The sequence below is a fragment of the Danaus plexippus genome, chromosome 20 (assembly GCF_018135715.1).
Source record: "Danaus plexippus chromosome 20, MEX_DaPlex, whole genome shotgun sequence".
Taxonomy (NCBI): Eukaryota; Metazoa; Arthropoda; class Insecta; order Lepidoptera; family Nymphalidae; genus Danaus; species Danaus plexippus.
Window position 1 is genome coordinate 6220101 of NC_083550.1, and position 12922 is coordinate 6233022.

The following is a 12922-nucleotide window of genomic DNA, read 5'->3' on the forward strand; positions in this document are numbered from 1 at the left end:
GTTCTTGAGTCCCTCTGGTGGTTTCCGCGCTCTCAGTGACATGTACCCTCTATCCATGGTGGTGACTACCATACCACAGCACCACCCTACCACTCGACCACACACCAGCACTTCACAACGACGACTGAGCTACCATTAGCGTCTGTGAGCACTGAACTGTGACGTCTGACCTCGAGAACAACCCTCGCGGGTACTTCCCTGTACGTGCTTTTTTATAATCTTTAATATACAAAATGTGTATAATGATACAATAAATCATTTATATTTATTAACATTTTTATATTATCATAGATATGACATACGTCAGCTGATTACAAAATAAATTTAAAAATAACTCAAGTTGGTCGACACGTAAGAAACAGAAACACGCCCGCGTCGTCTTCATTACGGCATAGCACATAAACCTCACCGTATTAACCGAGACGGTGACGTTTTAATGGGTTATGAAATCTATTACATGCCATTAAGGTTTAAAATTGATCGATTCATTTTATATAGCATTGTTGCTTCCCCTTTTGGAGCGGTCATACACGCAACTATCAAATTCCTAGAATTCTTTAATTCACTAATACTTTTGTAATGAATTATATATAAAATGACAATAACCACATCTCTAGTGAAACAGATGATATCATGTACAGAATTAAATTAAAATATAAATATACAAACACGTACACACACACGCACAAACACACACACACATACATATACTTAGAAAATTCTCAACACTGATTAGTCTAAACGAGAAACAATTTAAAAGACATTTATAAAAGCTCTCAATGAATTTTAAAGTAAGAAATAAAGTCGCATTTTTTAAATGTAACCACAGACCATTATAAACGCAATGGCGGAGCAGACTTCCTGTGTTGATGCGTTAATTGGAGCACTTTAATATACTCAATAGAAACAGACTATCCACACTATTTAACGAGCTGTCTACAGTCTGGACAGATATAGACGCGGTTAAATGTACAAGAAAAACTACACACATTTTAGAACGATTTAGTTGACATTACATAAGCTATAAATGTCGTTGAACAGACACTGTCGTAACACTGTCACACGTGAAGCACTTAAACGAATGGTTTAAGTCATTTTGGAAAGGGACTGATAGTCTTACAATCCTTATTAACTAAATAGCCAAGAAGTATCAATATCGGTCAGTATCGGTCGACCCGTTTGAGAGCTACGATGTCACACACACATTGACAACAAACTCATATATATATATATTACACCCCATCTTACATCGGGCTTTCAAAATAGATTGAGAATTATATAACGAATATAATATTATTAATCAGTTTACTATGAGCGGCCATTGTCAAACTATACAGTTACACTAACAGTAGCAACGTCCAAAGAATGAACTAGAAGCTGATCGTTAAGTTTGAAAATGGGGGATCGTAGTAGAGTTAATGAAACGATTTACTTAAGCGAAGAAGTTTAATAATTCTCCTCTAATAACAACATATGTATGAAAAAAATATTATATTCTTAATATAAAAACGAAGTTTTCTAAAAAAATATTATAATTTTATAACAGTAATGGCTAACAGTTATATCGTAGTTATTTGATGAGTTAGATCTGAGCACTCAGCACTGTCCCCGGATGTGTTATAATGGAGCAATGGAGACAAATTGCTCAGAGATCTTCAATTACGAGGAATTGAGCGTGGGAGGGGGAGGAGGGGAGAGAGGGGGAGGAGGGGGAGACGGTTCATTGAGAGACGTTCAAAATAATCTACAATTGTTCGACATGTGGGTCATTTGTATTTAATAGATCTTAGTTATAGACATATAAACCAAAAATCAGTTTTAAAGTTTGGAACTTTAAGGATATTGATGTTAGTAAGGCGTTACAGCAAGTTACTATTTTAAATTAATAGCTTATACTTATAATATTTCATATAAAATAAATAAAAGTTTAAAAAAAACTAAAAAACACGCTTTTTATAGAAAAACGAACTAAGAAATAGAAAATAAATTTTAATAAATTTAAATTAAGAAAATAGTGTTAAAAATTTCAATAAATATAAATTAATAATAGTGTGAATAAAAAAAATGTATTTTATTTTTAAAAAAGCGTGGGGTGCTTTTTAAGATATTATCGAAATGATAATCACTCTACTCATATCTGTCAATAAAATATTTATAACTATTGACACCATGCACCCCAGGCAGGCTGTGATAAGAGAGGGGGGGGGGCTTTATAATCCAAAATGGACGCCGTGACGTCATCACAGACGACATGTCGACGGTAGGTGGTAGGTGGTAAGTGGTGCAATAGATAACTGAGTCAATTGTACAGTGATGAGCAACATAACTGACACACGCTCTGTGACGTATTGAGATAACAATGACGTCACAGTCTAGACTAGTACGACATTATAGACTACTGAGTATAGTTAAAAGGACTTAGGAATTTCTAATTAGCTGTTAAATGGTTTATAAATTAATGTCCCAATTGTTCCCATTCGCTTCAGCTCATGAATCACCAATAAAATAATATAGTCACAGCCGAGCACCGAATCCCGAACACCGAATACGACAACAGCTGAGTCACAGCGGAAACACAATCACCTTAAACACATCTGGATCATAACACAGACATACAGATATATTACGCACGTAAAGAATACGATATATACACACATATATACATACATATATATATACATATGTCATTTAACAAAGCAAACAGAATCATTTTTAATTTATAAAATCATTTTCAAACACTATTAGTGCTGATTTATATTGCATGTTAAATTATGAATTATGTACATTATTTGACACGTATGCTTACCATCAGTTCATATGACGTGTTATTCACACTACATACGGAGAGTATCTCGTTTCTCACTCAATAAGCTACGTCAGTACTGTAAATGTAATGTGAGATGTGAATGAAAAAATTTAATGCTCCGTGTGTGGTGACGATTACATTTAGTATTTGAATTGGTTTTATAAAAATTAACTAGGCTTATAAATATTTTAAATTTAAACAATGTTAAGTAAAATCCATACAAAATATGTACATAATGTTTTGTGTAATTAATTTGTGTATATGAATATTTGTTAAATCTATTTATTTAAAACTGTAGTTTCCTTCAGCAATTTACTACATACTACGCGAGTTGCTTAGATTATTATTTATTTATTTTTGTTCTTGATGCTTGTGAAAATATAATTGGAGCCTTTAAAAAACGTCAGCATTCCATTATACAGACTCCTTCGTGTTTTCTCCACAGAGTATTCAAAGGTATATTTGTTTATAAGAATTAAAAACGTTGACATTGCCAGAATATTCCACGATTCCAGTGTGTAAAGAGCCTTAGTAGAGAAAAATATATAGTATTGTTTATTTGCGACATATATAATGTGTTTTTCACCATCTGCCATCACAGTATAATGTATAATACATTTTCCTGATGTCCCACTTCAAATGTTCCAATTCGCGTGGTCGAGTTCGTTGACACCTCACGTCCTGGATTAGGTCATTGTGTATTTTCATGAGATGAACACTTTATTTGGCTTCACGATGAGGGAATTGTCGTACTAAAATACTGCATTTATATATAACGTGTCGAACACTTTCTGTTTGTTTCAAATGAAATTGTAGTCTTATGAAGCACTCCTCGTGAAATGTTGATGCCCAAGGATGTAATATTTGGTGTAACCTTTAAATCACCAAAGTATATAGTACGCATATAGCCAAATCATCACCAGAGGTCACTCCAGGTTAAATCTGGACGTATGTGCAGGACGTAATCCGCTTCCTGCACGTCCCATCATAAAAACAATCGCCGCCAACCTTGACGGCTCGCGTCACCCAACTTCACTGTAACAATGGCTTAATTGAATCTGACATCCAGGGTCGGGACGAGTTAGACGCGACTGTCATTGACTGTTGATTTGGATATCGGGTTATTTAAATTGAACTACTATTGACGGACGGCTTTGTTTGTTTTGTTTCCATACTCCTTTAGATCTTTCCGTATATTTTAAGAGGCATGTTTTCATGCTTCAGAAACATCAGACGATGATTGTAAGGAAAACTACTTTCAGCTTTAAAATAATCGTTAAAACCTGTGTGGTGGTCAAGTACAAAAGTGTAACATTTAAATGAAACTAATATTTTTCGGATATTCTACGCGGATTTTTATTATTTTATAAAACTACATAATCCCGACGTTTCGGTTGCTTTTCAGCAACCGTGATCACGGGCATCTCGTCTGCCCGATTATGTAGTTTTTTAAAATAAAAAAAATCCGCGTAGTTTATCCGAAAAATATTAGTTTCATTTAAACGAATAAAACTCGCGAAAATCTTAGATCTCAAAAGTGTAACAGATAAGAGCGGTTTAGTTAATTTAACGCTTCATAAATAACTTTACATAAAAACCTGTACAGGAACTGTCCGTCTGTACGCATTTCATTCATTATTTCCAATTAACGAACCTGAACAAAATTTTCACACCTCGTGGTTCATTGTAACTGAAAAACTAACATCTCACAAAATACATATCATGGAAAGGCTGCTTAGTGATTTATGATACTTAATAAATACGTTACACAATTATTATACCTACGTTATATATATATATGTAACCTGTGTAATGTAACCTGTGTAATATATATATTACACAGGTTACTTAATATCCAATTACATAGTGAAAGTGTGAGGAAAAACAGTAACTAACTAATAGCGGTTTATATAAGAACGTGAGATAAGTATCTAACAATATCTTTATACAAAGATTTTTTGAATGCAGTTAAAACAGCTGTAAGACAAGGGCAAAGCCCCTTAGAGAGAGACGACACTCGGTGATGGATGCTGCGAGAGAGATGGAAGATCATGTCATGGGACCTGTGTTTACTGAACATGAAAAAAATATCAATCAAAGTGACAGATGCTGTGAGTATGTCAACAACTTGGCCGGTGAGAAGAGATTTGAAAGTTACATTATAAGGTGAACTTAGAACGTTTGTTACAAAAAATTACTCAGAACTATGTTACACTTGAAGGTTGTAACTTAGTTACGGATAATAACGATACAAATAATAATCTTTACGAACATTTGAGTTTCAAAAAAGATCTATTTTTGTATGTTTTTTTTTATTAAAAACTTTTAATAAACGAATAGCTTGAAGACAATAGCCGTAGTTCCATCAAAGCGTTAAGTCGGAACAAATAAACACACATACAATGAATTATTCTTGATTCAGGTGAATTTACAAACAATAACATTTTGTTGTTTACATCAAATGTTTACCAGACGATTAGGTAAGTAAATGAGAATGTTTGATTAAGAGAGGAGAAGAACATGTTGTTATTACGTTCGATTTTATAACAACGGACAATAATCGATTACACAGAAATAAATGTCCAATTATTGATAATTGGAAATCAGTTTTTTTAATTTCTTGTTGGAGTATTATAATAGCTTATTTATATTTATATTATATATAAAATTTCTGACGTCAAAAATAATATATACGAGTAATTTTTTTCATCATCATCATCATCAGCCTATCGGAGCCCACTGCTGAGCAAAGGCCTCTTCTCACATGGAGAAGGTTAGAGCATTAATCACCACGCTTGCTTAAGACGGGTTGGCGATTTCAATCCTAAATTTGTAATTATACGACCAGGTTTCCTCACGGTGTTTTCCTTCACCGTCCGTCAGTGGTGTCTTAATACTGTTAGAAAGTACATATGACACGGAAGAGATCACATTGGTACTTGTCAGGTTTCGAACCTGCGCCCTCACGTATGAGAGGCGGGCCCTTAACCTCCAGGCCACCACGACTTCTATTTTTTTACATATATGAAATAACAGTTAAGTATGTTCCTAATGTTTTATTTTTACGAATTATAAAAACTTATATAAAACTGTATATTTTTGTATACCTATCTATTAGTCATTTTGTTTACGTTTTAAAATCTCGCTATCCTGAGAGCATAACTGCAATATGCAATATAAATCTCTGCACGCTTACCACGAATCTGCGTAGTCACACGTCATACGGAGCGTTAACAGTTATTCAGTCATAAATCCTCTCACGTTATAAAATTAAGTAAGGTTATTGAATGAGAAACGTAAAACGCTGTGTATGTTGTGTGACGATGTAATACTTGTAGGAATATGAGAGGGTAGGAGACTCGAACGGCATCTAAGCAGTTGTCAGAGGACGTCGGGACTGTTTATTCTTTAGTAACACGCGTTCACGCGTTCAAAGATAAATCAATCGTAATTTTTCAGTGTGTTTAAAAGTTTCGTTTGTGTTATATTCATAAGTTTAAATCGAGACAGTCGATAGATATTAATTTAAATATAATAGTGGATATTGTATCCAATATTATTTAAAAAAAAGTAAATTCTGATCTTGTCTCTAAGAATAACTATATTCAGAAAAAATAAATCAATTAAATTACTGTGGTTTTTGAGAATTTTTATATATTGATACCGTATATAATACAGTCAGATGCGTATGATAGAGATTTTAGTTCAAACAGAACAAATGAATCGGAAAGCATTCATTCACGTTATCTATATATAGATACGTTTGTATGAATCACTCTAATACTGAAATAACGTAAATTCCATACTACTTGTTACGTTACGAAGAATGTTTTAACGTACATCTGTTATGTTACTTCAATACTAGTTTGGTTTGACAAACCGAACACGTGTAGTTCCATAGTTATACAAATTAAGAAACTATGTTCGTTTAGTTTTAGAGTGCAAAGTAGTTGATGTAGGTACAGATATGATATTTTGTTGCTTATCAAAGATAATGATAATTTGTTCAAATAAACGAATAGCACAGATCATAGTATACACTATACGCCCAACAGACAATGTGATTGAGACATTGTAAATATATATCATTAAAAAGAATGATTACCAAATATTTATCATATCATTAAATATGACGCGATTATCGTAACACCCTAGATAACTTACGAAAAGTACTCCCCCTAACGTGTATACAGAATGTACATAAATTATAGCCAAACATATAAATAGTCACAGTCTCTGTGTCATTATCGCACACTGAACCTCACCTGTTGAATATCAAAACTATATTAATATTCTCAAAGTGTCACACTTCCGCTAGAAGCGCGGGATAAGCCTCGCTTCATTACAATTAACATAATCAAGGCATATGATAAAATCTGAACATGGTATATTTCTTTACCGGTATTTATGTAATTCTCGGTTACGTTTAGTCATCAGAATAAGATAGAGGAGGTGATTTTTGCTGAAATTCATACAAGTAGGGAACTACTTGTAATCCTATCAATGCTGGTGATACGAGTGTTCTGATCACATGCGGATGTTTGTTGCGTTTAAACGAAAAATCTATTAAACAGATTTTGATTAAACTTTCCAGTGACGTAGCTCGCACATCAGAATAAGACATAGACTGTTAATGTATCTGTATCTAAAATTACGTGTAGTTCATGTGGATCAATGCCAATCAGCTACATTGTTCATGTACACACTGCTTAAACGATTTCGATGAAACTTTACAGTAATATAGTTAAGACATCAGAATGAGATATGGATTATAATTTCCCCCAAATTCTGTATAGTTTCCGCGGAATATCGACATAAGTTGTATTCTGTTTGAAATTACGTGACACAGACGATAGATGTCGCTGACAGTTAGTTAACATATGTGTTATTTTAAAAGACTTTATACATTTTGCTTTGAACTCAGTTCCTTAGTTCACAGTAAGAAATGGTTAAATATAAATAACTATTAAAAGGGATTTTTAAAACATCGGAAGTAATTACGTTCTTGTTATAGACAACTCAGTATACATATTACAATTTAATAAAATTTTACTATCTCTTTCAATTGAAGCAAAATTTTCTATTGTTGAATGTTTATTAAAAATTTAAAACACTGACTGTTAATGAAACTAGTATTATTCGGATTTACTACGCGGATTCACACCTCGTCTGCCCGTGATTCACACCTCGTCTGCCCGTGATCACGGTTGCTGCAAAGTAACCGAAACGTCGGGATTATGTAGTTTTTAAATAATAAAATCCGCGTAGTAAATCCGAATAATACTAGTTTCATTTAAATGAATACTCGCGAAAATCTTAGATCTCATTACTGACTGTTAATAATTAATTTATTTCATATTTAAAAAAGGTGATTATTTCTTGATCCTTAGGTCACTAAAGTTTTTCTTAACTGTATAAATCACTGAAAGATTACTACGAAAGTCATGATAATTGTATTGGACAAAAATTAAGCCTCCGCCATTTTGGGGCCTCCGCCATATTGAATTTATTGCCATATGGAATCGTCAAAGATAACTAATTTAAAATTTCACTTTTAAAATTGCAAGACAAATAAGTGCTGGTCAAATACGTTTTATATACGCTGTAAGGTATCAAAGATAAAGAAATTAGAAAAATAGCACACCATACCTTTAGTACGAGTTTTTTTATTAAAAACTATACACCGACAGTTTCAATGTTTAACGCTTAATTATTATCTACGTACGTCGAATAATACAAAGATTTATTAATTATACACTGAGTGTTACAGTTTGTGAATGATGGTTTACGTATTCATATATCACGAGAGCATTTCGCGGTTACCATCATCAAACAGACACACATACATGTTTTAGTCACAGATAACTCGAAAACTTATTATAAGATATTTTTCTTATAACACCAACAGTAATTGGAAGTAGAATCATGAAAGTAAACAATTTTCTTCGGACTCATTTCACAGGAACAGATATTTATAACTGGGGTCGGTTCAAAACTATTCTTGAAACTGCTCTTGGCATTAAAAATCCTGAACAACTTTTGATGATATTCATCAAATATAATAGATTATAGTGGAGATCATATCTATGAATCCATTCCACACAACAACGAGTCTGATAATATAACTATTTAAATGGCACACAGACTTAGTCTTAGCCTTAGTGTCTGACCTAGTTTGATTTCCAGGCCAATTATTCTGACTGACCTGATCCACTTACAACAATTATATTTGAGACTAGTTTTTGCACGCGACCTCATCCGCTGGACTCAGGAATTGGGTCCAGTGGCAGAAAATAGACTCGTCTATGTCACGTGGCCTCTACAAAATACAACCACATGCTCACCCCAAGTCTCCATAATCAGACTACAAACGAAGCGCTAACAGTCTCATTCCTAAATCTTCTCACATTATAGTAATAACGTAGACTAATGAGTTAGAAACGGGAAACGCATTGTATTTAGTGTGACGACAGAAACTTATGGTAATCATACAGTTATGTTTTTTATCTGAGTTGCTACACGGAATCAAAGCATACATTACATTCCTTACATTTTCCTCGTGTATGACCTACGCTATTGTTGAAAATCATTAAAATCAGTTCAGTGTGATTTTTGTCAGAAATGTGTTACATCATCTTATACTTACAGGAACATTCATATAATAATGAGTAGTTTACAATCTCGATTGCTATGCTGTTGCTGAATTTGCCATAATTTGATTATTAATTAATTCGGTCAGATACGGTTCAACCGTAACGGAGATCGTTAGGACAAATACAGACATACAGACAATTAAATGAAACTAGTATTTTTCGATCATCACATCTCGTCTGCCCGTGATCACGGTTGCTGAAAAGTAACCGAAACGTCGGGAGTGTGTAGTTTTTTACAAAAATAAATCACGCGTAGTTTATCCGAAAAATACTAGTTTCATTTAAATGAATAAAACTCGCGAAAATCTTAGATCTCATTATTAGACATACAGACAATTCTATAGTAAAATCTGTCCATGATATCCAATTGTTAATATTAGTTAATACGGAACAACATTTGAAAATCCGCTAAAATATTATTAGTCTAATTGGTTCCGTGATACAGATCATTGGACTTAAGGATCTCCAATGGGACAGAACACCAAGTAGAATGACAAGCATCCCTGAATATTCACGTCAGTATACGCAAAGTGTATAAAATTATAATAGATTTCATAAAGTTGAAAATCTTAGAAATATAATATACAGAACATTTAAGTTGAGATATAAACAAAATTAATTAAATTATTTAAATTTAATAACTGCTCCGTAAGAAGCGTTCAGTATTTAAGTTGTTATAGAACATTATTTCCTCGTCGCTAATGATTCAATACAACGAGGAAAATAATTTTCGGAGCACGCCCATACACAGTTCAATTAAAACTATTCAATACCAAATTTTCGTAATACACAACACTAGTATTTGATCGCGACTTTCTCAATGAACACGAGAGTTGCCCTTAGAGATAAATGCATACCTAGTTTTTTAAAATAATAGGCATGGCAACCACCTAGCGGCGACATCTGCAGTGTGTCATGTGACTTCATACATAAAACACCTATTAGCCTATACCGAGAAAATTACACGTAATTCCGGAATAAATTACAACTTGTGAGTTATGTTAATAAGCAAGCAATATTATTCTAAAGTTTTATGAAAATCCTTTCAGTATTTTTATGTTAAACATTCCTACAAACAGTCTGACAGACTATAATTTATAATATGTATTAGTGCTATTATATATTTTATCAGAATATTGTAACATTTAAATATAAAAAAATCGTTTACGTCACAACATTATAAAGCGACACGTAATAATATTTTCTTCATAAGAGGGACGAAACCGTAGTATTCCACTAGTACGTAAAAGACAAAGCGAAAAATCAACATTTATAACAATAGTATTTTTCTCAAGATTGTAAAGAATCGATTCACACGGATATTCAATAGTAATAGATGTTCCACTTCTGTGTACAACTTATAAGAGACGGTTCTTAATATGTACAATTATAAAATACTTTAAAACTCAACTATATTTCATTACTTTGAGTATGTTGAAAAATAATTAAATAAGTCTTATTTGATGTTTTATTATATTTAATACTTCTATAAGTTATCTATTTAAATGTATAAGTGTATAATCCAAACACCTTGTATAATAGTGTATGTGTATAATACAAAAGTATTGTATAATATGAAATGTAAATATATATAATATATTAACACATGCCACTGAAACCAATTATCTCTCAAAGACACAGTGACTGTAACAAAAAATACTTGCATTGCGCGTAAAAAAAACATAATTTATACAAAAAAATATAATAATTTTGATAAAAAAAATTGGCATAAACATTATAACCATGCGAACTTACCATCAAATTATCTACTGAATTGTACCCGCATATAACGTATCCCATGACTTTGTTTGCCATTGTAAAATCACATCACAACACAGACGATCACAAACGAACATCAAAATAACAATTATAAATAACAATATAACAACTCGTATAACATAGAATACTATATTGATATAAACGGTTTAATTTAAGCGACTTTAATGTAAGGAGACGTGTAACACTTGCGGTGCTCTGTGGGTAACTGATTACAGGCTGTTCTGAAGGAGGTGGAGACGTTACTCCTGACACCTATTACGTGGGGTTAAGGTCGAGAATGGTCATTGTGGTCCGCTGAAGAACTTAGAAATCGTCCCTCGGTATAATAAAGACGTAACTCAACAGTCAGAGATCAAATGACAACAATTGGCTGGTTAAAAGCATGTGATGTGAGTTCATCGAGAGACAAAAAAGAAATGTATTTCGTATAGTAATTATATCAAAATCATTTTTTTTATATTTCCGTTTCAAACAAAGTATCATAAATACATACATAGATCCCTTAACAGACAAATATAATTTATTTTGGTACTTTTTAAAGTGATTTAATTTGTTTATAAAGTGATAAAAAACAGTTTTATATAATTCCATCAACGATACGTAACTTTAAAACAATACCGGGATATAACATCACAAGAGAGTGTCGCAGCGGGGTATCGACCCCGGAACAGTGTGACAGAGGCAGCCATTGTAACTAACAAGCCATCGGGCTATACATTTTGTCAGTAGTCGATGTGATTATGACAAATTAATGTTATCATTTAATGAGCAGGTTTCGGGGTTATTGTTACAAAGGGTTATCAAATCGACGGACATATCTTAGAGTCGACGGAGTGACCTCGATGATTCCGGCCAAAAATTTTTATATTTATCTTTAGAACAATGACTTTGTATTAGAAATGTGTTGTGTAAATTAATAAATACTTCAAGAAAAATAACGAACTTTTATGAGATCTAAGACTTTCGCGAGTTTTATTCATTTAAAGTACTAACTTTAGACAAAATATATGTATAAATAATGTAAAAATACGAAAAATATACACTTCAAAACTACTATATTTTAGAAAACGTAAATAAAACATGAGTAATGATTACACAAAGAAAATAAAAATAAAAATGTGACAACAACGATAACGCGAATTTGTCAGGTGAGCCTAATATAAAAATAAAATAATGTAACGTAAATACCGATGACATACAATGACATACAATGGAATATACAATACGGATGACATATAAAGAAATATAATCACATATAAATTGACATCTCCATGTATATTACATAAGAGGTTGTGTGTGAATCTATTTCTGTAACGTAAATAGGCCGCAGCCTCAATACATTGCTTCAACTTCTAATATATTATTCCAACACTAGCCCCGTTTCCATACTACGCTCACTGATTTGTATTACGTATGACACAAACGTAGACAGAGATATCACAGTTTATATATTATCATAATCACAAATATCTCTTAAATCGGTTCCAAATATATTGATTGTAGTAATATTTTAATGAAAATTACGTATATATATATATATATATATATTGTATACCAAATAACTCCGAAACTATTAATAGAGACGTGAAAAGTGCGAGAGGTAAACTAAAACAAGCAATTAATTATTTGCTTACAAATAAAATGTTACCAAATATAATAAATTATTTTCAGACATTTTAAATCC

General features: G+C 32.4%; 1 protein-coding gene across 1 annotated transcript in view; it reads right to left on the reverse strand.

Moving 5' to 3' along the window:
• The window catches only part of LOC116773962 (regulator of G-protein signaling loco), a 44901-nt gene that overhangs the window by 20569 nt on the left and 11410 nt on the right, over positions 1-12922 (reverse strand). The gene's annotated exons all lie outside the window — the stretch shown is intronic.